This window comes from Gekko japonicus, unplaced genomic scaffold, assembly GCF_001447785.1.
Source record: "Gekko japonicus isolate JY-2015 unplaced genomic scaffold, Gekko_japonicus_V1.1 scaffold2273, whole genome shotgun sequence".
NCBI classification, from domain to species: domain Eukaryota; kingdom Metazoa; phylum Chordata; class Lepidosauria; order Squamata; family Gekkonidae; genus Gekko; species Gekko japonicus.
In genome coordinates, this window is record NW_015164264.1 from 122,316 (window position 1) to 149,337 (window position 27,022).

Here is a 27,022-nt window from a genome sequence, read left to right on the forward strand (position 1 = left end):
GCATCCAGTATAGCGTGTGGCACAGTAAGGGCTGCACACATTCAGGTGTTTATGTGAAGTTAAAATCTGTGGACGGGATTGGTTCCGGCCCCCCCCCCCGACCATCCTGAAGATCTGCTTAGCAGGATTTTAGATTTTTAAAAGGGGCTCTATACACAGCCTAAAGTGGTAGATTGAGGAGGGAAACCACCTGCAAAGTATCCTTTTGCATTCGCACTGGTACAAAAACAGCTCCAAACTAAAACAGAACAAGACAGTATATGGTAACCATTCCTATTACCAGACTGTAGAGTTATATGTACACTAATTAGGTTGTGTAGGGATAATGAGGTATTCACCCAGAAACTAACGGTCTCAGATTAAGATTTATTGTGTTGCATCCAGCCAGTTTTTCATTCAGTCTCACCCACTTCCTTTCCATTACTACAGCCCCCATCCTACATGGCTTTTGTATATGTGGGTCCAGAGATTCTTAGCACATCTTTCTTGTGTGGTCAAAGGTGATGTCTCCTTCCTTTTTCACCAGCAGAGAAGCTGGTTGGATCCAATCCATTATGTGTGGTAGATTCAGATGTGCGCAGTGAATTGTAGTGTAAAACAGATTTTCAAAACATACTTGCAGCCTCATCTAAGGAAAGTTTGGTTGTAATAAATCCGAGATGAGTTCAGAGTGACTTAATTTTTCAGTGTGCATAGAGTCTCTGCCTTACATTGTTTTCATACCTTCTACTAAAAGTACTTCTAGGAATTTCTGATGTTGTTTGTGAGCAAAGTGACTGTCAGGGCAGGACTGAAAAGGCAAGCGAGGCAGGAGATAAATCAGGCATACATTGTGACCAACACTGTGATGTTGCTTCTGACCTATAGAAGCAAGGAAGACAGACTTAACCATCACTTGCAAATATATTCTTATTTTATGTTTGACCTAGTATTCAGACTACAATTTGCCTCATGTTTTGATATAGGATATATTATCTGTGATATACTGTTACTGAGTATTAATGTAAAATTATCCATCTCTCTCTCTCTCTAACCATTATCAATCTCACTGCTGATAAAAAGATTTGTATATTTAGTTGGGAAAAACATCCAGTTTAAAACAGTGATAGTAATTTTTAGGTTTGTACATGGGAGTTTCTTTTTTTTCCTTTCCTTTTTGTTATTAATTCCGAAAAGGACTATTCTTGGGTTGTTCATATGGTTTTGTCTCAGTATTGTTGTTTCATTTTCAGAATTCTGTTTTGTTATTATTTCCCATTGGAAATGGGAAGCCCCCATCCCCTTTCTTGGGTTGTCCCAAGTGGACAAAACTCAGGGCAGGGGGGAGTCAGCACTTTCCTGGGACATGCACATTGCCAAATTTCAGACAGATAGAATAAAAGAGTCCCTCTTTTTGAGGCAATGAAAGGTGCCCATATTTAAATGTATGGAAGAATTAATAGGAAAGATTCCAAACACCTTGACACAGAAAGCAACATATAGTGAGGGAATTTGGCACTGCAGCTTCTTAGCTTGAAGGCCAGTAGCATGAGGAGGAGGCAGATTAATAAGGCAAGAGCATTTGGTGACACAAGGAGGGCAAGGCACCTGGGCAGGCAGCAGGAGGACTTTGAGGTAGATTTACTTGGGCAAGGGTAAGGTCTGGCAAGCAGGGGAGGGCAGACTGCAAAGGTAGGTTTGGCACAGCAGGGCAGGCATTGGGAGGAGAGCAGAAGGCAAAATCCGACTCTGCCTCCTTTAGGATTGGAATAACCCTAGTGGCTACATGTTGCCATCAGTCAAGAAATCCCAGGGCCTTTCTCTCCCCCCTCTTTTTAAGGAACACAGCTCATGCCCTTATTAGGAAACTGCTGGCTTCCTTGCAGAAGTGACTCCAGTAGTCAGAGACAGAAAAGGCTGCAATAATGAAAGAAAGGTAATGAAATTTTAAAAATGTGAGGGTTATAAAAGGTAAAGGTAAAGGTAAAGGTTCCCTTGCTCGAAAGCCAGTCAAATCCGACTCTAGGGTTGCGGTGCTCATCTCCGTTTCAAAGCCAAAGAGCCAGCACTGTCAGAAGACATTTCCGTGGTGATGTGGCCGGCATGACTAAACACCAAGGCGCACGGAACGCTTTTACCTTCCCACTGAAGTGGTACCTATTTATCTACTAGCAATTTCTTGCTTTCGAACTGCTAGGTTGGCAGCCAAAACCTCTGCGTGCATGGCTACAAAGGGAAGGCCTGGAGAGCAACCCCCCCCCCGGCAACCCCAAGGCGGGCGGGTCCTGGAAGGATCAGGGAGGCATTTAAATGCCTCCCCGTGCCTTCCCCAGCCTGTTTAAGGGCTGGCTTGCCCGGGCAAGCCTAGGGAAGGCATGGCGGTGTTGCCTAATATGCTAATGAGCTGCACTGTCAGGGTGTGGCCTCTTACGCTAATGAGTTCTACAAAAAAAAAAGCCCTGATTACAACAGTAGCTTCCCACAGAGGTTCTAATATTTTGAATAAGAGGGAAACCCCTGAAAATAACAGTTAATACAAGTTCTATGTTGCCTGTTGGCAGAGGAGCCTAAAGAGCTAAAACAATATGTACGTTTTGTTAATTAAAGTGATCAGTATTCAATTGCTTACATCTGCTGACTTATTATAGTACTGTTTTTACTCTGGGTCAGCCAAGTCGGCTGGTGCAGCCGCTGTGTCTGCTGCACTTTGTTTGAATAAGAGCTAAGTGACATTTGATAGTGGTGTGGCTTTGCTATGGATCAAGCTGAATGGGGGAGAACATTAAAAAGGAAAAACAGATGGAATATAGCAGAATCACCTCCCCCACAAGATCCAATGATGCTGAACCTGTGAAAAAACTGTAATTAAATGAAATTTCAAATATAAATATGAAAGTTCAGTTTCTAAGTTGATTTTATCACACTGACTGTGGCTACGGCACTTTTCCACACCACCCACATAATATCCATTGCTTCTCTCCATGTGACTAAGACATCACTGGGTGTTAGGAATCGGTGACTTTGGAGTTGAAACCTGGCATGCAGAACACTTTGAGGGATAAGCCATTTCAAACAATCTTTGTGAGGCCCAGCCGTGGAAATGTCCAATCTTGAGTTCTGAATGGACCAGGATGTCACTAAAATGAGCCCTCTACATGTCCGTTTCCCAAAGATTAATCCATGCGATCCAAACCCTAGAATGCCGCAGCAAAGAACAAGAGTTGCTGATAAATAAGAAATATTAACGTATTTGATTATTAAGACCAATGCTCCCTCTAAACTGTGGAGTCTTGTGTGGAAAAATTCTACTTTGTGAATTACTTGCACTAAAGGTTTGAGCGAACAGTTTGGCTACTGCATAAATTAGTTTGCTCTGGAGCCATCCTTCTGAGTTAAAGCAAAAATCTGTGAGCTGGAGGCTAAAAAAACCCTGTGAGCTAGATCACACTAACTCAGCTTAGAGGGAACACTGATTAAGACTCTTCCCTACCGCACATTCAGATACATTATTTGCACTTTCCCATGGCATCCTTAGCCGTCTTCATTTCCATGGAAATGTCACTCTAGTTTTGAGAAACATAAAAATATTCCTCTGCAGCTGTGTAAAGATTTTCTTTAAAAAGCCCTACCTTGAATTTGGGATCATGAGTTAGTTTATTCACCTGACAAAACATACTTTGTGTGCTGTTTTGCTTTTTTAAGAACTTTATTATCCCACCCAGAAAAAAGGATTGAATTGTTATGTAGTGTGATTGGGCTGCCTGAGAGGTGTCTTGTTACCATTGTACTTTGAAACTCATGCAGTGCCTCTGAATGGCTTCAGAGGGCTTCCTGTATTGTGCTCTGCAGAACTCGGTTGAGGTTACAAGTGTTTGCTATGCACCTTATGACCTCTGTAGAGAATGGTTAGAATTAGAAAAAGAAGCATTATGGCTGCTTTGACATGAAAAGGCCCCTCTTTGCCACGGGGTAGGGGCTCAACTTGTGGATGAACACAAAAGGGGCTAAATAGGCCTTAGAGAGAGCTATTGAATGGGTACTGCCTTATGTTCACTCTGCATTTAACTCGTACTAACTGTTCTCTCTCACTAAAACATCAAATTCAACCCTCTGGGCTGCCGCAGTAAAATGACTCCTCCCTAATTTCAAAATTCATGAGAGAGCAGAGAAGGCTAGATAGATCTTGTCACTGTAAAATTTAATTATGGAAGTTTAGAGATTTGTAACTGGTCTTGAGAATCAAAGCCAATGTCTTTGGATGTGAGGCATTACAATGCAGTATGGCAGCATTATGAAAATATTTTTACCCATTCAAAGGGTGCACAGGACCAAGAAATTCCTAATTATGAAAGGCACAGAGTGAAACCCCTACCCTAGTACCCAAATGAAGATTCGAGACAAGTGTGGGTTTAAAGAGTTTATTTAAATTTATTCAAATCTGCTGATTTATGTCATCAGTTAATTATGCTAATATTTAATTGAGGGCAAACTGTACTAGGCAGGCTGTCCATGGTTGCCTTCGTTTTGGTAAATCCACCCTGGCTCCAAACTCAGTCAGTGGCTACCACTGGCCTTGTTTATCCTTGCCAGCACATAGAGTGCTGAGAGGTGCCCAGCCCCCTACCCTAATGCACTGTTAAGTCGCTACCAGGTTTGGCAAGATGTTGCTCAGCACCAGAGGCACCCTTCTCAAGCCCGATCCCACCATCAAGCCCGTGATTTCAAGACACGCTGATCAATATTGGACTTGTGTATCCACAGTCACAAGTCCAATAATGCATGGCTGCTCCCGTAGCCAGCCCTCTAACATTCTTCTAACCTTAAACCCCCCAGAATTGTCCCTAAAACCTTCAGCCTGTAAATCCTAATGCTGTAAATCCTAACACTGCCAAATAGTCCTTACTAGTTCTAGATACCAAACCCTTATCCTTCAAGTGAATCATAAACCTCTGGATGTGATCTACAGGCAAAGGCCAAACCTGTTCTAAGCCTTCCTGGATGTGAAATAGTTGGAACATTACACTGCCTCTTATAGGCCATTCTTGTGCCAGGCGCTGATGAGGACATTATTGTCCACCATGCTTCAAGCTCCCAAGATGCCACAACTCAGCTGGCATCAGTGTCAGACCGTGGTCCTGGAAACAAGATAGCACATCAGCAATACTGTTATCTAACCTGGGCACATGTCTTGCCTTGAACAAAACAATAAGCTCTAAGCATTTCAAAACTAATGACCTAATCAACTGCATGACCCTGGGATTCTTGGAGGACAGACCACTCACAAACTACAGCCTGGTTATTGCGCCAAAACAAAACAACAGCATCCCCAAACTGTTCTCCCCATATGAGCACAGCCACAACAATGGGAAACAACTCCAAAAAGGTTAGGCCCCACAGGACATCCTCTTGTTCCCATTACTGTGGCCACCATTGAGTACACCGCTGAACACACCAGTGCTCAGCAAGGAAACCTAGACCCCCTGTTGCATCAGTTTGAATCTGAAAATCATGCCTCAAGAGCCACTGATGTCTCCAGGACACCCCATAGAACTTTGCAAGAAAGGCAAGCTAAGTATATGCATCAGCCTTCATTGCACCAGATATTCTGATCAGTTGAGGCTTCATTGCTTCCTTAGTTGTGCTGGCCAGATGCCTTAGGAAGGCCCTGCCTGGTGCCACTACCTTCAACACAAAGTTCAAATGCCCGAACACAACATGTAGCTGTCTTAGGTCCCTTTTCTTGACCCACATAAGTCCTGTAATAACTACCAGCACTTCTCAGTTTTATCCCCAGGCAACCTACAAGCCTCTGCTAAAGTTTCAATCTCAGTGCCCATAAATGGCAGGCAATGAGTTGGGCCCTCGGGTCTTTTCCTCTGCCAGAAGAGCCCCTAGTTCCACTGCCAGCTCCTGAAAAATAGCTGGCAACCTAGCACATTCCTCTGTGCCAGCTGGGCCCACAAAAAGAAAATCGTCTAAATGATGTGTGATCAGACCCATCTTTCTGCAAGAAGGCCCATTCCACCATGGTGCTAAACCTCTCAAACGCAGAGCAAGATATTGAGCAACCCATGGGAAGCACCTGGTCAAAGTAAAACTGGCCCTGAAACTGAAAACCTAGAAGCTCAAAATCCCTTGGGTGAACCGGTAGCAAACAAAAGGATGACTTTATGTTGCGTTTCGCCAGCATGGCTCCCCTCCCAAATGGCTTAACTATTTCAACGGTCAAATCAAAAGAATCATAGAGGACTGAGCATAAGTCATCTGGAATGCCATCATTAACTGATTTACCACTTGGGAAGGACAAGTGGTGAATAATCCTAACTTCCCCTGGTGCTTTTTTTACTAATATTTTATTGATTATGCAATAACAATAACATTAATTTAATAATCCCAAGCAAATTGAATGAATCGAAACGGAATGATTCATCACTAGGAATAATCTTAACAATCTGAATAATTTTATTTTTATTATTTCTTAACAATTAATTTAAAACTCTAATGTAACAACTGCAACTATTAAACGTTAAGATTAATTCCAAACGTCTTATACATTTTGTACTACATGATTGTCTTTGACAAATGCAATTAATTTGTGTAACACCTTTTTTCTGTATCCCCACTGTTTGAATACATAGTAATGATGAAACCAGTGTTTGTAGTCAAAATAGATTATTTATGAAGTTTGAAAATTAAAACTTAAGTGATTAACACAATTGTACCCCAACAGAAAAAGGACTATTGTATTATATAGATAATACCTTAAAAATGACAATGAAGTGGATGAAAATATTCCCTGTCCTATACATTTTATACTACATGATTGTCTTTGACAAATGCAATTAATTTGTGTAACACCTTTTTTCTGTATCCCCACTGTTTTCCTAAATTAAAAGAAAATATTAGCTTCAAACTAGAACAGATGTTATTAACTGCAAAAACAAACTGCTGCTGAGTAGAATCAAAGGCCCTTGCAAACAACTCCCACAACTATAACAATACAAAGGAACACTTAAAAAGGCCACTGGGAATAGGGTTGCCAAGTCGACTCACCCCTTGGAGTGGGGGAGCCTCGCCGGAGTCCGGGAGTTGTTGATGGACGCGCGCCCACAAATGCCTCGTAATGTGGGGCAGTGACATCACATGGAAGTGATGTCATTGCGCTACCAATGTTGCATGGTGACACTCTAGTTTTGGAGCAAAACTCTATGGTAAAATTGGGCTCAAGCCATAGACTTTTGCTGAAAAAGTGCTCCCAGACAGGCCCTACATTCCCCCCACTGTCAGAAAGTTAGGACCTGACAACCCTTGTCTCCACAATAAACTAGTTCTCACCAAAGCCAGTCATACTTGGGCTATTGGAATCACTGGCCTGATCCAAGTTGGTGAGCAGGAGTATGTAAAGAGAGGCAAGTTTGTGTTCCCTGGACCATGAAGAAGATTTTAATAATAAGAACCAGCACCTTGAATTGAGCCCAGAAACACAGAGAAATTAAGCTGTTCTGAGATTGGCATGATGTGCTGATGGCCTGACACCCGTGTTAAAAAGAAAATGGTGTTTTGCAGTAGCTGAATTTTCAGAGATAATTTCAAGTAGAGAGCACTGCAGTAATCCAGTCGAGAGATAACCTACTCCAAGCCTCCTTTCTTTCCTACCCAACAGTCAAGAGGATCTGTACTTTCAGAAGAGAATGTTCTGCCCTTCTGTTTGGTAGGAGCAAGTGTACAGATCAGAACCCATTATTGCATGGAGATTATGGCTGTAAGGAAATAATTTGTGTTATCCTATTTTGCTGAATGTTCACCTTGAATTCCCCAATGAAGAAGGTTGAGCAGAGTCATTTTAAAGTTTATGTGCTTTGAGCTTTGTGTTTTTTTTATCACCCTTATGGAAAATGGTGGTTTTGGTTTTCTGGAAATTTGCAGCAATGTGCTGCAACAGAGTGAAAACTCTTTTTTAAAGTTGAAAATTCTGGGTTGAAATTACTATAAATATTTTTATGCAGTCAGCAGTCATGTGCTGTATCCCTAAACTGAGATATTTTAGGTATTTGCTTATTTGCATTTCTTAAATATTTGAAGGACCACAAAGAGTTCTCTTAAATTATGTGAGAGTTACATATTGCAAAATAGTTTTATTTTTGAGACTTTTTCCAATCAGCATCTTAGCCAGAGATCATTTCGGGGGGGGGATCGCAGTTCCCCCGGGTGAGGTACAGGGGGGGGCACATGACGAAGCCCCGCCTTCTGCTTCCGCCCGGCCCGCTTCTGGCCCTCATTCAGCCAGAAGGAGGCAGGAGAAGCGGGAGGGTAAGTTGCTTCCTCCCTGCCTCTCCCCACCCCTTCCTGCCTGGGGCCAGGGAGGGCCTTTGCGGGGCTTCCTTACACTCCCGCTGACCTTGCAGGTCCACTGCCGGCCCCCTCATGGGGCTCGGCAGTGGAGCTGCAAGGCCGGCGGCGGCGGCCGGAACTGTTGGGGGCGGGGTGTGTGGCCTTATGACACACTTCTGGTGATGTCAGGGGGTGTGGCCTTATGACACACTTCCGGTGATGTCAGGGGGTGTGGCCTTATGACACACTTCCGGTGATGTCAGGGGGTGTGACATATGCTAATGAGTTATGCTAATGAGTTCCCCTAGCTCTTTTTCTACGAAACGACCCCTGATCTTAGCATAATGAACTGGAACAAACACATCCTTTGCAGGTGCCTCTAAATCCCCTCCCCCCCAAAAAAAACCCCTTTAGTGGAAGAAAATCCCAAAGCCAGCTTTTCTTACCAATAAATTGTTACCAATAAATTTACCATAAATTTACCTGACTTTCCCCTGGTCATCGCATCAGAAATATTTCACTTCATGTAGTGAGGAGCTATTGTAGAAGCAGAGTACTTAATCCCCCCCCCCAGTCGGAATAATGAGACAGACAACAGTTTGGAAGTAAACAAGGGGCACTTTATTAACTCTTTATCTCAGTGATAGAGCTTCTCATAAGAGTAGGTTTGCTGGGTCAGAGCAATGGTGCATCTTGTTCAGCATGCTGCTTCACTAAGTTGGCCAACCATATGTATGCTTAAGGTCATCATGCAGGCTACAGAGGCTGAAAGCCTACTGTTGTTGTCTCCTAGTACTGGTGTTTGTAGGGTTGCTGCCTCTGAACATGAAAATTACATTTAGCTACTGTGACTATGAACCTGTCCATTATGAAGTCTGCTATGGGGGACTATGGAAACATCAGTCATATACCGGCTTTCTGTGACTGGTGTTTGGATATATAGCTCTAAATTTTCATAATACATAGCCATAGACAATACATTAACAAACTTTATCCATGACCAATAGTACTGTTCTTCATCTTTCCTGTGAATATGCCTCCCACCTAATTTTTCATTTGAAGTATCCCACTCCCTTGCCAGTGCTAATATTGACTCTCATTTCTAAGGCACCATGCTCAAGAGGCGCAAATATGTCCAAGAGCAGAATTGCCCCAAACCACTGACAGATGACAGTATTGCCCAGCTGTTTTCTTATTTGCATGGTGCACATTTTCTGGTTGGACAAACCAGTGCCCTGCATTTCTGAACTCTGCAGCAATTGTTTCTAGCCTCAGCCAAAATTGTGCCAGTTACCACATTTTCCAGCTCCTAACTGGGCCAGAAGAGACCTGTCTCAAACAGCGCTTGTATAGGCTTGCCAGTCCCCAGGTCAGGATGGGGGTTCCCCTGGGTTTTGAGGCTTCAGCCTGCCACCAGCCTGCTGGACGGTTGAGGAAACCCCACCTCCAAACAGCCACATCTCTGCATGACTTCCCCAATGTGATGATATCATCCAGAAGTGATGTCATCATGCGGGGGGGGGGGGTGTTGTGCAGTGACTCTCTGGCTTGAAGGCAAAACTCTCTGGTTGTAAGCCAGTTTTACCAAAGAGTTTTGCCCTCAAACCAGAGCATTTCTGCATGATGGCCCTGGTGTGATTATGTCCCTTCCGAGTGATATCATCACATCGGGGATGTCCTGGAACACCCCCCAAATCCCTCCACCGGAGAGATGAGGGGACCTGGCAACCCTATGCTTGTATGTATTCTCTGTGTTAGTTCCCATGGTGGTTGGCGTGGATGTCTACTTGTACTTTTATGTTTCCTTGGTCAAAGCTTCATCATACAGGCCTGGTATCTCCCTAGTTTAAATAGAGCCTAGGAGGAAAGTAAATACAGCTCTGACATAGAACTGAGAGGGCATTATTCTGCTTGAAATGGGTACTAGTCTGTCGATAGGGCATAAACCTGGAAGTGATGTCATTGTGGTATTCCATGATCCTCAGAAATTCTGTGGTAAATCCATAGAATTTGGGGGGATCCTAGAGAGAGGCACACAGACGTGGTGACATCACTTCCAGGTTTATGCCAGAAGTGACTTTGTGCAGTTGGTATGACATTATTCTCTCCTCTCCCTGCTCCTCCCTGCTCCCCTCCCTTTCCTGCCAGTTGCCAGACTGAGACTGAATCTGATAGAGACAGAGGTTCTGTGGCTGGGGAGGGGTCCTCAGGATTGGGGCATAGACTTCCCACACTTGACGAGGAGCCTCTAGTAATCCGTCAGGAGTTTGGACATGATCCTGGATTCCTCCTTAACTATGGAGGCCCAGGGCACAAATATTGCCAGGCTTGGCATTAGCCTCTTTCTTGTTGCGCTGTGACCTAGCCACTGCAATCCATGCAACGGTCACCTCCAGGCTAGACTACTGTAACTCACTGTACACTGACCTACCCCTGAGACTGACCTGAAAGCTCCAGCTGGTCCAGAATGCGGCGGCCCAAGTCCTGATGGGAACAGCACAGATCGCACACATACAACCTGTGCTGCACTAGCTACAGTGGCTCCCAGTGGAATACTGAGTCAGGTTCAAGGTTGTGGTATTGACCTTTAAGGCCTTGAGTGGTCTGGGACCTACATATCTTTGGGACTGCCTCCTCTGGTATGTCGCTGTGCGAGCAAAAAATAATCTTCTGGTGATCCGTGGCCCCAAAGATATCCATCTGTCCTTGACCAGAGCCAGGGCTTTTTCGGCCCTGGCTCCGACCTGGTGGAACTCTCTGCCAAATACCATCATGGCCCTGCCGGACTTGCTGAAATTCTGTAGAGCCTGTAAGGCAGAGATGTTCTGCCAGGGCTTTGGCTGAGGACAGCAACGGTTTCCATCATGACTGGCACCTCCTCTTTCTCTCCATCATTTTGCTTCGGCCCCCTCCTCGCCTTGCAACACAGTCTGGGGTAGGCTTATGAAGATGATTACAGATGCCATCTGCAATTGTTAATTGATTGTTGTTTTATTGATTTTAACATTGTTCTTAACGTTGTTGTATATCACCCAGAGCTCTGTGTATACATGAACTGGGTGATTTATAAATCTAAAGTATAGGTAAACAAATTTTTGTGACAGATTTTCCCTTCCCCGTCAGACATTTGTTCTGAAAGGCAAATTGTTTTTTCTTTTCCTTTTCATGTCTGGCAACATCTTTTTCTTCCTTTCTATGCTAGTTGCTGCAAGACAGTTAAGTCGGTGCCCTTGGTTTTTGACACTGTTAATTGTTACTTGGTATGTGGGACGTGGTGGTCCTGATCAGGCAGAAGGGCAGTGTACAAATTTCGGAAATAAACACACATTTGTAAATAAAGGCTGATATTACCAGAGCTGTGTATGCTCTAGTCTTTAGAAAAATCTAGATGCTGAATCAAGCTAGTAAATGAAACAATCGATCCCCACCCCAAAGCAGAATTCTTTGACCACTATTAATATTCTTTTACAGTATTAGACCTTTAATGGGGTAACAATGTAGTGTCTCCTTTCAGTTTTAGACTGCCTCCTTCCCTTCTTTTGGATATTGGTATAAGGAGCACCAGTATCCTCACCAAATATGGGACTCTTGCCTATGCCATGTAATAATGGAGTGGGGATTCTTTCTGTATCTCTGTAGGAATGGTATCATTGTGCTCTCCAGATGATATTAGTGCTTAAATAAGTGGGAAGGTGGATGAGGTTTAATGAAATTCTTAATCCCTTGACCCCCCCACTCCTTAATAGACCCAATGACCTGATATCTGACCCCAAATCTGAAGCACCTTTGCCTTCCATATGTCTCTGTTCGCCAGCTATGGTAATCAGGTTGCCATCTGTTATCTATCCCATTAATTAGGGTGGCCATTTTGATCTTGACCAGGGCCTGGAGGTTTTCCATTGTGGCTCCTGCTCTGTAGAATGGCCCCCTTGAGGAGGTGAGGGGAGCCCCCTCCTTAGGCATCTTTAGGAGGTACTGCAAGGCTTGCTTGTTTGCTGGGGCATTTGATAAGGTTTAAAGGAAGGGAGGGAGAGGTTTCAGGTTTGTTGTTTTATTTTGTTTTTAATTGGAAATATTGTTAAACTGTTATAGTAAGCCACTTTGAACCATGAGGAAAGGCAGATTAAAATGCTTAATGCTATAAAAAGAGTAGCTGAATGAGGGATCATACTGAGTTATGCTCATATTTTGGGCTCACATAGCTGTGAAACACCTTGGGTCAGTACTTCTTCTCCTCAGGATATTCCCTCTTCCTCCAGTCTCCCCCCAAACAGTCAGACACTAAAGGAGTAGATATGGAACAACCTACACAGGGAGATGAGCCTGACCTAGGGTTGCCAGGTTCTACCTGTGATCCAGCAGGGGGCTCCCGGGTCTGGCTTGGATCTTCTGCTGCATGCGAGAAGCATGTGTGGCACAACGACATCACCCAGAAGTGATGTCATCACGTCACTGACATTGGGGGGTGACGCTCTAGTTTTTGGGCAAAACTCTATGGTTTTTTAGCTTCAAAACCATATAGTTTGCCCCAAAACTAGAGCATCACCCCTCATGTCAGCTACGTGATTACATCACTTTCGGGTGATGTCATTGCATTGAGGACACCAGCGGGCAACGTCCCTGATTGGGGATGGGGGTTTCTCCTGCTGGCCAGCTGGCCAGCAGTGGATCTAAGCCCCCAAATCAGGGGAACCCTTGCCCGGACTGGGGGTCTGGCAATCCTAACCTGGCCCCCTTACTTTCAGTCTTCATGAGGCGGTTGAAGACAGTTTTATTTAGGACTGCATTTAACTAATTTAGTTTTTATTTATTGGTAGTTCAAATTGAATTTTTAAATTGTAATTCTTTAGCCATTTTCATAATTCTTTTTTAAATTTACTTTGTAAGCTGCCTTGAGTTCTTCAGAGTAGAAAGATGGCTAATAAATGTTTTTTTAAAATAGATGTCTTCATTTTAATGCTTATAAATTGCCTTAATGACCTTACTAAGGTAATAGCTGGCAAACATTGACAGATAACCAGCTAGAGTCTCAAGGGGTGGGCAAATGCAGGGGCACTGTCGTGGTGATGATGTGGTAAACCATAGAGTTTCTATGAATTCCTAGAGTGGACTAATGTAAGTTCTAGATTTCCCCTGGAAGTGACATAACACCATTGGACCAACATCACAAGGAGGAAAACAGGATATAAGCATCTAAATAAATTAATCAAATAGATACAAATTTGTTTGCAAGCATGAGAGTCAGCAACTTGCTTCTTTATTTAGTAAGAAAAATTATGCTTGTCAGAAATATTGGATCCCATATTGACAGTTCTAGAGAGAATAACGAAATGTGAAAAACAAGTACAGTACTGACAACCTCACTTGTACATCTTTCACTTGCTGTTCAGTCAATACCACTCTTTCTTGACATACGGGATATACACAAATATGTTTCAGTTTCATTCACCCTTGAGCTGTGACAGAGTCAACCAAGATATCAAGAGTGATGGAAAGTCTTGTGATATAACTGTTTTCCAATAGGCATGGGGCTGTCATTTCTCAGAAGCATTTGACTTTCAGATGGCATTGACTTTCCATCAGAACCACACTGTATTTAAATGTCTAATCTTTCACAATATTTTCTGTGTATCCCTAATTTTTCTGGATCTCAGGATAATGCAAACATGTTCCTTTCTTCTTCTCGTTGATTTTACAAAATGTTTGTCACTTGTAAGCTACGTTTTCTGCTAGGTGGAAGTAGGTGTCTGTGAGACTGGATTAAAATCAGTTTCTTTTCTGCTGTCTTCTGGCAGTGGTTTCCTTCTAATTTATTCTGTGTGGAACAATATAGAGTGGATTGCTTCATACTGATCAGGTTGCTCAGTCTTTTCTTATTTTAAGTGTGGTTGGAAATGGTTGGGCTCAACCTTTGTCATGGTTAGTCTTTCCTAAGTCAACAGAATAGCTACAGGAGTGTCCATAGTCATAAAACAGACAGTGGGATACAGCTGACTATTTTCATATTTCTCTTTATGCTTGTGGGCAAATAGCAGCAGGTTACTTGTGCTCATGGCATGCCTTCAGGTACCAGACTCAATTACTTGTGGGGGGGGGGGGAGGAGAGAACCAGGCTACTTCATTCACTCCCAGTGTGGACAATTAACGCAAGGGTTGGTGCTCTTATTTCTGGCCCAAATGACATACACAGTGGAAGGAGTCTGGGAGGAGCTCCAACCTACCCTTGCTCGCAGAGAATCATTCACCTTCTCACCTCTGAAGCAAAAATTGCCTCCAGAAGAAAAGACAGAGACCTTTTACAAAAGTTGATTCTTTTTAGCTTTTTTAACCACAACCACAACAGTGCCAGTAGACAGGACACTGAAAACCATTGAGTTAGTAGGTGTTGTGGATTTATTTGCAAGATTGTTCTAAAAGACCCCTTCCACTACACAATCAATAGAACAGAGCAGTTAATTAAATAGTAATTAAATGGTTGAATAATACTGTAATTTTAATGTGACATGGAGATTTGGGGGTAAATAGTGACAGAGATAGGTTCAACAAAGGTTGCTAGCAGTCATTAATAAAATCTGGTGTAAGTGTTCATCTGTCTCCCTGCCCACTTGGCTGATCAGTTTAAGTTGAGGCCTGGTGTTTGGGTTATGAATCTGGCAATCTGAGCCTCAGTGTATTTACTAGGAAGCAACACATTTTGTTAAATAGGAACTTACTCCCTAGATAGTGTGCTGCCCAAGCATGATTAACTAGGGAAGTTAGTTGTACTGAAATCAGTATGATTTGCATTCAAATATGCATGCTTTGTATTGCTTCACACCAGAGAAATAGCCTTCTTGTATGCAAACTAGGATTGCCAGCTCCAGGTTAGGAAATACCTGGAGATTTGGAGGGTGGAGCCTGAGGAGGGTGGGGTTTGGGGTGGGGAGAAACCACACTGAGATATAATGCCATAGAGTCCACCCTCCAAAGTGTTCATTTTCTCCAGGGGAACTGATCTCTGTCACCTGGATATCAGTTGTAATCCCAGGAGACCTCCAGCTACCACCTGGAGACTGGCAACCGTAATGAGAACACACATGCTGTTAATGTAATAGTGTATTAATGAGAAATGGTTAGGGCTGTTTGATTGGGGAGATTTCCGAAAGCAAGGTTATAAAATTATTTTTAAGTTCTGTTTTTGCATTTATTTTGTAAGCCACTTTGAGGCCACAGATGGGGAGCAAAGAGAGATATAAATGCCCAGATTGAGAAGTACATAAATAAAATCTAAACAAGGGACAAGTTTTGTACCCAGAATGTATTAAAGAGTTGTATGAATACTTTTTCACCCAAAATGTCGATTTCACCTGTATTTCACAGTTTGTCAAAAGAAGAAAAGTTAATTCACTTATTTCTAAAAGGTACAGTCAGTTGTGTTTCAGTGGGATTTCGTGTGTGCCTTTGATTGAATCCCTATTTAAGTGCTTTCATAAATCAGAGACATTTTCCATGCGTGTTCAGACCAGACTGTTTAGGTTGTGTAATGCATCTCCTTATATACTCGTCTAACCTGTTAGGTAGAGCTCAGAATGTGAAGAGAATGCGTGTATTGTACAATTAGTCACATTAACAATATTCAGACTTGTACTAAAATGACATTCCAGCACTTCAATGTTTAGTTTGTGATTACATTTTAGCCAACTTGTTTTTATGTCCAGTCTATGCAAGCCAGATGGAAATGTATGCGGTAATGTGATCTGGTTTCCCAACGTCTTACAAAATGTACCAGGCATCTAATGGTGCAAGAACAAAGGTTATGCACAAACGGAGTTTCGCAATACGCAAGGTGATGAGCGAAACACCTGTGAGACATCTGGCATGGGGTTTAAGCATTTTGCAAAACACGCCGTGGAATCTTATTGCTTTTGTGTAATTCCCTGCCATGCTGTTACCTTATATAAAACCTTCCATTGGCTGCTAGACATAAGTAGGATGAAGTATGTTTTGGAAATGGGTGCATACATTTAATGGTACTTGGTGGCCATAGAGTTGAAACAAACAGAAGATTGGCTATGTATATCACAGCTGCTTAAGTATGTTGCAGAATAGTTCTAACTGTGGAGAGCCAGTGCTTCAGCCATGCGGTAAATTTACTGTGCAGTCTTCAAAGTTCAAAGTCATTTATTACGGTATTTCACCAACATGAAACACAGAATAAAATATACCATAGTCATCACCCAAAATCATTTAAAGTTGCAGATAAAACTGTAATAAACTTTGTATAAGAAATTATAAATAACATTCCAATAATACATAGGGATATATTATGAGAGAAGGATTTTAACCTTTAAGACTTAAAATATATAAAATTATATATAATATATATTGGCTTATGTCATACTTTATGTCTCCTTACTTTCTTGAATGTTCAGTCGAGTTTTGCAGGCTGCAAAGAATTTCGCACAGAGTGCAGTCACCTGCAAACAACATTTTAACATATTCCAGATTTGAACACCCAGGGTTTCTATTGAGCGCGGGGGGGATTTAATTTGAGTGATTCATTTGATTAAAAGGCCAGTAAAAGAGGACATGTTCTGTTGTTTCTCTCTCACCACTGCCACAGGGACATAATCTTTCATTCAAAGGAATCTTTTTATATCGCCCCACTACGACCGCTGTTGGGAGGGCTTGCCATCTAGTGAGAGTGAATGCCTTACGGTAGCTTGGGATCTCCAGCTGAAATAGATATTCTGCTGGGGCAGCTGTATATCTGACTCATTGTGAAGCCAGAAAGGCTGATGACCTTGCTATATCACACTGCCATTTGCTTTATCACAGCTTTTGCTTGCTCAAGTCCCATTTCAAAATCAAGTGAGGAAAAAATCCCATGTTTGCTAAATTATCAATTATTGCCTTTTCCCATGCAGATTGAAAGCTGTCACTAAGGGGAATTTCACATTACCCTTTTAAAACCGTACTGTCATGGACTAAACCAGTACAGGGATGGCTGTTTCACACAGCCTTTCCCTTCTGGTAAGGCGCTGTCTCTGAAGCGGTTTGTCATTTCAAACTGTGCCATTTTCTTTTCCCAACATTTCCCCCCTGTGTGCACGATCTCCCTGACAGGGTTGGTTTTTTAAAAAACATTCTACTGGGAGCGCTATGGCGCTGAATCAGGACTACAATGCAGTGTCACAGCGACCCCATTGAGATGCCTGGACTCCATTTAGATACAGCTACTGCTGTCCCCTGGAAACAAGGAACTCACTGGATACAGAATTTAAGTGCGGGGGGGGGGACCAGACAGTTTTGAAACCCAGGTAGCAGGCTATTCTGGTGCCTTTTAATTCATCAAAGCCCAAACTAGGAAAGCCCCTCCTCCTCCTCCTCGTTTTTCATGCTGTGCTGGTACGTTTGTGCTTATTGCTATTTTCAGTTGTTTAATCTTTAAACAGACATGATAAATACAATGTCTGCCCCGAAATTACCTTTTAAAATCCATGCTGAGATGCAGTAGCAATCATCAGTGTATTTAAACGGAGTTCAGGGATATCAATGGGGTCACTATGGCGTAGATTTGTAGTCCTGCTGCAGTGCCATAGCGCTCCCAATAGAACTTTAAAAAAGGGATGATCACGCACGGGGAGAAAAAGGGTGCGAAAAGAACTGTCATCGCAGGAAGCACTACAGGGACATTTTACACAGCACCTATAGCGCTTCAGAAGTGGTAGAAGGATTTAAAGACTGGTTGGAAGCGGTTTGTAGTAAAAATGCATCAGCCATGCTTCCCAAACAGGACAGAACCATTTCTGTATGAAAGGGTAAATATATTCCATCAGGGAACCGTTACTAAAACGGTTCTGTCTGAAATGACAGACAGAAACCATTAGTGAACAGTTCCTGAAACGGAATATATAAGCTGTCTAAAATTCCTCTGAGAATGGGGGGGGGTTAACCCCTTAACTGTGCAATCTTAAGCAGAATTAAACCCTTCTAACCACATTGCTTTGAATGGACTTAGAAAGGTATAACTCTGTTTAGGACTGCACTGCTGGTATTGCTTCCGGTTCAGCTAGATTTCTGAGCAGTAGCAAGGTTTTAAAAAAGAACAGATGACCTAGTCTTTATATACTCAAAGCTAGGCCCTCTCAGAGGTCCAAAAAGTCCTGGGCTACTTCCAGCTTTTGTGAGCCCTAGCTGTAACAACCAGTATATTTATTCATATCTCTATTAATCTTCATGAACAAAACATATATCAATGAACAAAAGTGTTCTTCGTAACAAATTACACCTTTTGTTTTGCTTTAAGTTTGCAGCTATAAGCTGAGACATTGGGTGTGATCACACTTGCGGCTTGGTGTAATATGGCACTGTCTCTGATTGTACTAGTTTAAAATGTTGCGGGGCATATCATCCAGACAGCACACCCTGCTGTGGGTTATCCACACAGCCATCTGGTGGTCAAACATCCACATTACTGCAGCACCTCAGCCATGGAACATGCTGCCTGGGCGTTTTTTAAAAAATGCAGGCGGGTGCTTGTGCATATGTGCTCATGCGTATATGTGCTCATGCACATATAGGCAAAAACTCCAAAAAAAAAACCCACACCCAAGCAACAAACAGATCTGCAGGTTCAGACCGCCAATCCTTTCCAGACGTGCTCCCCCATGTTCAGACATCCGACCATGTACAATGAATGCACGGGGAACCCAAAACACCACTTGTGATGTGGTGCCTTTTTAACCTGGCTCCAAGTCATCCTACAACGGGGCGAGTATGCCTGGGGAACGCCTGACAGATGTGACTGTGTGACTGTGGCCATTTAATCCGGAGGGGAGGGGTGGCTATGAAGGGCAAAACTGCTTGTGTGATCACACTCATTGTGTCACATTTTGGTGTGATGGGGATGCATGTAAAAATACATTGAAAAACATATAAAATACCAAAAAAGTTAACAAATATCTGTGTTGGAGGCCACCTTTGAGCTTGAAGCCCAAGCCAAAATTGTCCTGTCTCTCCCTCCCCCACCATTGGCCCTCCATAAAGCTACCACAGTATAAATTTTTAAGAGAGCAACATGCAGTAAGTAGTTTTAATATTCCACTCTTTGTTCTTGACAGGGCATATACAGTATGGAAATGAGCAGTTAATTGGCCTTGGGAAGTCTGTCATCTGTTTAGAATATTATTTGGCCTTAGTTAATTTGTCCTACTAGAATCTGTTGAAGATCTTCAAGAACTTTCTTCTTGTGGTGGAAAAAAAGAATGTTAGGGACCCTCAGCTGGCTGCCTCAAAACCTGCAGTTTGTTGTCTCAGAGAGTGACACTCTGAGTTTTTATTTAACATTTCTGTGGGGCTTTAAAATGTCGGGAAGCATTCTTCTTTGTGTTGCTGTTTTCATTTTGAGTAGGGTTGCCAAGTCGTCTTTGTTCTGCGGTGGGGGGCTCCCGGATGGCGTCTTCTGTGCGTGTGCGCCGCATGCACGTCATCCGGATGTGACGTCATGACGCCGGGCATGCTGGGGGCGGGGCCACAGCCATTTGAGGGGAAAATGGAGTTTCCCCCTCAAATGACTGTGGCCCCGCCCCCAGCGTGCCCGGCGTCATCACGTCACATCCGGATGAGGTGCACGCCTGGGTGAGGTTTCCCCAGGGGCCCAATTCCGCGGTGGTGGAAATCGGGCCTCCAAAGCGGGGGGAAATCCGCCCCCCGGGGGGACTTGGCAGCCCTAGTTTTGAGGATTGACAATTGGCCCAAAGTACTCTAGTTTGCTTTATGGCTGATTTGAGTCTGTTTTTATTAACTACCAGTCTGAGTCTCTAAATTACACCAAAGTGGTTCTATAAAGGTGAGTAGAAGCCTTAGAGAGCTTTACCTTCCCCCTTTTGCCTTCTTAATAGGGTTGCCAGGCCCCCAGCAAGTGCTCCCCATCAGGTGCTCCCTATTGCCACTCAGCTGGCTGGGGGGGGGGGATGGAGACAAATGGAGAGGTGTCAGCAGTATCCTGACACACTGATATCACTTTCTGTGTGCCCAGAAATGATGTCTCTGTATCTCTGGGAATGTGATGGCATTTGGACAAAACCATAAGAGTTTTGCCCAAATGCCAGTGTGTCATCAGCTTTGCCAGTCACATGCTGACATCATTTCCAGTGTGCACAGGATGTGACATCAGTGTGTCGACAGTGAGGGTCCCCACCACCTGGTAAGTCCCTTTATTGGTTGCCAAGGAGAACCTGGCAACTCTGCTTCTCACTGTAACATATAGCTTGGCTGGAGGTCCTTTAAGATCTCTGAATTATTTACAGTATTTATTTTTTATCTCTTGAATAATTCCTTGAATGTTGCAGGCACATCCGGTGCATGGTAGCTTGTTTACCTTTGCTATCTGCTTGTAGATGATGTGGATTATTGTGGATGATTTGTGAGGTGTGTATGAGAATTTGTAGTGGGAAGTATTGTGTAGAATCACTAATTTGTTTGTGCAATGGCCAGTCCTGCTGATTGCCAAGTTCTTATAATTGTGTATATTAGTAGATTTAGGTCTGATTCACACATATTCTTCCATGATAATTAATAAATTGGTGGCTAGGAACTAAAGTTTACATAGGTAATACAAAAGTCCTGGAGTGTCTGATATGTGATGGGTCTTCATGCACACCAGTTATCACTTGATGGAATGAGCATCATTGGTTGTTTTACAGTTCTCTCCTAAACATAGTTGCACCCTTCTAAGCCCACTGAAGTCAATGAGCTTAGATGTGTATAACAGTTTAGGTTTGCACAGTTAAGACACCAAGGATAGGTTCACAGACATATATTACTTGGCCTCTAGCTACTTGATTACTTGACCTTTGGCTCACAGCTTCATGTATGGCTCACAGCTGACTTTAGTGAAGAGCATTGAAGTAATAGACAATTCTGTCCATGATTAACACGTATGTGTTGGGCTCTCTGGTCTAATTGAAAAATAAGCATAATTTGAAATTTAGAACAAGAGATTAAAAAGCTTCTACCTGAAACTAGCAAAAAAGTTTGATTGTGTTTGAGTTGTCATCCACTGGCAATGGCTTGTAGTGAGTTTAAGGGCATGAGAGAACCTTTTGGGGAAGAAAAAGCTTGTGGAAATTGGAAACTTGAGAAGAAGGTGGTAGCATAAAATATTGAATTACAGGCAAGGTTTCATTCTTGGAATCTGCTTGGAAGGCGGCCCAGGAATGAAAATTGTGGTAAAATGTCACTTGGGGAGAGGCAGCGAACAAAAGGCTAGAGCAGAAAGGAAGGCAGGAGCAGGTTCTGCATGCCCTTCACCATGGTTCAGGGTGAAGCTAAAGATTTCATTGTGTCTAATGGTGCTTAGATGAGACAAAAAGTCACTCTGAATAGAAGGCAGAGAGGAACTATATGTGCGGTGGTTGAAGTGGGTCAAGTAAATGAGATCGCAGAACAGCACAGTATTGCAAACAAAGTAAAAACTCAAGTCCTAGAGAAATGAGGGCTGAAAAACAAACTGGGAAGAAGGAAGGCAACAAAAAGAGACTTGGGGATGCATTTGAATCGAAAGGCAGACTTGCCTGTTGGCACTGTTCTAACACTTGAAAGCCATCAGCCGGTATTAACAATCCAGCAGAGAAGCAATAGGAGATGCTCGCTTTCCTAAAACAGAAAGGAAATGAAATACAGGATTTAGCATTTGTGACTCTAGTCCTCAATCACAACACAATGTAGCCTCTCAAAATAAAATGCCTAGGTAGAGCCAGGAATGTCTGACATCAAATTTGTATGCCTGCCAAGCAAAACACTGACAAGTAAAGCAAGAGGGGAGCTTATAAAGAAGGGAATTAACTTGTATTTAAGAGTATGGGGGACCTCTAAGAATCAGGCAAGAGTTCCAAGGATTTGACCAGTACAACTTAAAAAGAGCAAAGGAAGGCAACAAAAGCTTTGTTGCCACTCTGCTGAATTTTAGTTTCATGGTTTAAGACATGATGTGTGCTGGCTTTATTGGAGAATTAATTGCAGCCCCCACTGGGAATCTTGTCTGCCATCAGACTGAGTTTTCTATTTGGATGGATGGGGTGTTAAAGCTGAAGCTCAGTGGTTCCAGTGAAATGTCTTACATTATATTACCAATAATTTTATTCCAAAAGTTAACTCCATTTTAAGCACCAGATAATCCCAGCATTGATTATTATCACAGTAGAAAATTACAGGACAGTATTGCAGGTACTATTTCTTCTCAGTAGGTAGTACTGAAGACTCATGGCATTTATATAGCATCTTCTGCATTTAGATATACAGACTAAGTATTAAGGTTCCCAGACCGGCAGGGGAAACCCTGCTTTTTGGAGGCGTACTCCCCCACCGCTGGCCCATCCCACTGATGTTTTTCAGGCCAGGAGTGACGTGGGCACATTGGGCGTATCTGGGGGGGTGACACTCTGGTATTTGGGCAAACTGTATGGTAAATTTGGCTGAATTTACTGTAGAGTTTGCCTAAATACCAGGGCGTCGCCCCCAGATGCCCCCGATATGCCTACGTCACTTCTGGGTGACAACAGCATGTCAGGGCGGGCACTTCCAGTTTTAGTGAAACCACTTCCAGTCTCCCCACAAGCCAAGTGAGTGCACCTGGCAACCCTACTAAGCAGGTATCAAGAAGGCTACACTAGTTGCAAAATGGCAACATCAACGCTTCCCTGACTTGAAGGCGGTAATAAAATACTTAGTGAGATGCAGAGATAGCTCTGCTCCTAACCGTCACCTCAGTCCATTACATAGCCTGACCTGCCGTGATCCAGTAGCTATCCATACCAACCATCATGGTGCCTCTTGGGGGTGGTCACGGTGCCTCTTGGGGTACTTCTTTTGATTCTTGGAGTTCAAGTGGAGCTTCTGATATACCTCAGTGTCATTGCTGGTTATTGCAGGACTGTCATCCATCTTTTCTTGCCCCTCCACTTAATCTAGTGGGCTGGAAGCCCTGACCTGGATAGCCCAGGCCAGGCTAGCCCAATTTCAGAAGCTACGCAGGGTCAGCCTTGGCTAGTATTTGGAAAGGCAACCTCCAAGGAATACCAGGGTTGTGATTCAGAGGCAGGCAATGGCAAACCACCTCTGAAACATCTCTTGCCTTAAAGACAAGTTTAGTTAACCACCTAGTGGTGCAGAATGCTAAAAGAGCTAGAACTTCTAGCTGCCAGACAATCTTAGGATCTCTTGGCTATTCTACACACAATGCCAAATGATAATTATTATTTTTTTATTATTAGTGGGCCAGACTGCTGCTGAGGGTGCTGGGAAGACTGTTTCCTCATCCATTGCATCTGTTTGGGCCAAAGGCCTCGCTCTGCCCACTGTGCAGTTCTGCACAGATGTTCTTCTGCACTGTGGCAGTGTTCCCCTTCAGAGGGATCTGCTTACTCAGTAATAGTGAGCATTTTGATTTGAAAAGAGTGACTGCCCAGAAAGGCTCATCATGCCCTTCTTTGGACCAGTGCAAACCTTTGTACCCCTTTTTAAGGTGACAGGTGCCTCATCTGTGATTCTGCCTGCTCCCTTTGACTGTCAAATGCAAACCTTGTGGGTGCCGAAGGCCTCCTAGTCTCTGCTGTCTTTACCGTCTGTGCCAAACACCTGCCTCTGCCTGCTTGCTGCTTTAAATTCCTTATGAAACTGGGATCCTTTCTTCTTAACATCTCTGAAATTTGGCAGGGGGATCCCTTCCAGGAGAGTTACCATCCCTGCGAAGGTCATCCAAGTTGGATGGAATATATAGAAGTGAAAGCATTTCCCACTGAAATTGATTGAAAAATGAAAATGAATAAACGCAATATGTACTGAAATGAAAACTGCTACTGTTTTTAAAATGAATTTTGTATCCAAAGTCATGCTGAACTTTGGAAGCAAATGCCTTAGAGCACAGTACAAAATGATAACCCTCTGCCCTCGCCTAGGGTTGCCAGTGGGGGATTTAGGGGGGCGTTCCAGGGTGGATGCGATGATGTTACATGTCTGGGACATCACTGTGCGACGCTCTGCATTTTGGGCAAAACTCTATGGGTTTTTGGCCTGAAACAATAAGGTTTTGCCTAAAAAGCAGAGCATCACTGTGTGACGCCCCAATGTGATTATGTCACTTCACATGATGTCATCACATCAGGGATGTCACCGTGTGACGTCCCTGATTGGGGGTGGGGCTTCCCCTGCTGGCCAGCTGGCCGGCAGTGGGCAGAAGCCTGGAAAATCAGGGGAACCCTCACCCGGACCAGGGGTCTGGCAACCCTACCCTCTCCCCAACTCATAAGAAAGGTTAGAGTTGCTAGCTCTGGTCTAGGAAATCCCTGGAGACTTGGTGGTGATGATTCCTGTAGAAGGATTTCACCTAGAAGCTGTGCTATACTATAGCAGTCTTCCCTTCAAAGCTGCCATTTTCTTTAGGAGAACTGATTGGAATAGTCTGGAGACCAATTGTAATTCCTGGAGAGCTACAGACCCACCTGGAGTTTGTCTGTGCAGTGCTTTGAGGATGCTCTGCAGAATCTAGCAGTAAATGGAAGATATCCACCTCTTTTTTGTGGGGGTATGTGTGTGTGCCTGCATACCTGGAAGTCATGGTGACTTCTGGTGATCCCTAGTGGGGTTTGGACATTTCAGAGAGGTGGCTTGATTGCCTTCCTCTGTGTCCTGAGCACTTGTGTTCCTTGGAGGTCTCCCTTCCAATTACTTGCCAGGGTCAGCTCTGCTTAGCTTGAAGATAACCCTCCTAAGCTTGAAGTTGGAGAGGAACTCTGCTGCTGCTCCCTCCTCTTCCCCTATTTGGTGTTCCAAATACAATTAATTTGCAACACAAATCATACAACTAATACTAGTGTCCTGGGGCACACGGCTTGACAGATTCCTCCTTACCCATGCATAGCTAAGTGGCTTCAATTCACACTTCTCCCCCCCCCCACCGCAAGACCAGCTCTGTCTGCAGGCATGACGACTGAAAAGTCTGAGGAACAAGGAATATCTCTGTGGTGCTTTCTCCATATTAGATGCTGGGATCTAATTTCATTCAGTTTTATATACGTGGAACCTTGAATTTTGATTCTTCTGTTACCAGAAACACAATTGCGCTTGTCCCTTAAGAGTCAGGCCTGTAGCCGGGGGGGGGGGATTTGGGGGCAACGCCCCTCACAGATGAGCACTGCCCTGTGTTAAAGGATTCAAAAACATATTTCAGAAATGTAAGATGTGGGGTTCCCCCCCCCAAAAAAATGACCCCAGCCACGGTCAGAGAAGCTTCAGTCTCATTTTCTTTTTTTCCTGGCCAAAAAATAAATAGGTTATTAAAAATTAAAATGAAATAAAATTGCAAAAAATAAAACAACATTGAAAAATGCAAAAGAGAGAGAGTCCGAGATTGCCGCCCCCCTCCCCCCCCCCGGCTTACACAGAAAAGCACCCCAGAATCGATCCTCTCCAGTCAATAGGGCAAGAGGAGGACTAGAAGTCACAGTGGAGCCGGAGCTGCTTCTTCTGCTGTTGCAAGAAGAGCAGCAGGCACGACTGGGGAACCCCCCGGATTTCCCCACACCCCACCAACCAAAATTTTCTGGCTACACCTCTGTTGAGAGTTTATATAATGAAACATGTGCTTGAGAGCCTTTCCTGAGCTTGGTTGAACAGCACTTAGCAGTAGACTGTGCGGTGGGGGTGGGGAGAGGGAGTTTTTCTTGCAGACAAGACAAAACTGTACTTTATTCAGGCTTGGTTAAGATGAGAAGAGAGCATTATGCTGGTTCTTTCCTGGATTACATTAGATGTTCTGATATTTGTATTGAGTTTTGAAGCTCACTGGAGGAAGCAACTACTGCTGGAAGGGAGACCTCTTGCAGATTCTGTGTAATCAGCCTTGAATTCCATAATGAGGAAAAGAGGCAGGCCATAAATGTAATGAATAAATAAAATTGGTCACTATAACTGTCTAATAATTAAGCTAATAATGAATACCTTTCATTTAGTGAAAACTTGTGAACTACTGTAATTCTTGTGATGGTACTTGGTTAAGGAAGGGGTGATGCAAACCTCTGACGCTTTAGTCCCTTTTTACCAAGATGTCATAATGCTCCACACTGAGTGTTTTAAATATCTTCAAGTGCATCTTTTGGATCACCACCAACAAAATGTAGTGTCGTTTTGTTAGTTGTGCCTTTGAATTACACTGTAAATAAAAGTGCCATCCTGAATAGAGTTACACCCTTTTAAGCCGATTGACTTCAGTGGATTTGGACAGGTTATAACACTGTTTAGGAATGTACTGTAAAACATTAATGCCTAGCCTACTGATAGTCAATAAATGAACATACTTTCTCTTCCTATAATCCCACAGTCAGAAATGACCCACTGAGTCTCATCTGTGAACCGCTACCTATAGTAATTTGTCAATTAGTTAAAGTCTGGTTTGAAGGCACTATTATTCAGGCCCTTTAGGAACAGCTAAATTCATGACACAAGGACTAATATTCTCCTAGTTCCAAGAAATTTCTGTTTTATGAAGCAGTGCTGACACAAAGACCACAGTGTGTAACCCCCTCTCCCTAACTGAATACTTTCACACTGCAATTTAGGAGGCGTGCAGTTCAGGAAATTGCAGGCTTATGCCGAAGCACAGTTTTACTGCAGGAAATTCTTATTTGTCACTCAAGTAATTGGCAGTTTTAGTAGCTTGTTAGTAATTACCTGA

At 43.3% G+C, this 27,022-nt stretch overlaps 1 protein-coding gene across 1 annotated transcript in view; it reads left to right on the forward strand.

Moving 5' to 3' along the window:
• The window catches only part of LRIG3 (leucine-rich repeats and immunoglobulin-like domains 3), a 64,483-nt gene that overhangs the window by 11,940 nt on the left and 25,521 nt on the right, over nucleotides 1-27,022 (forward strand). The gene's annotated exons all lie outside the window — the stretch shown is intronic.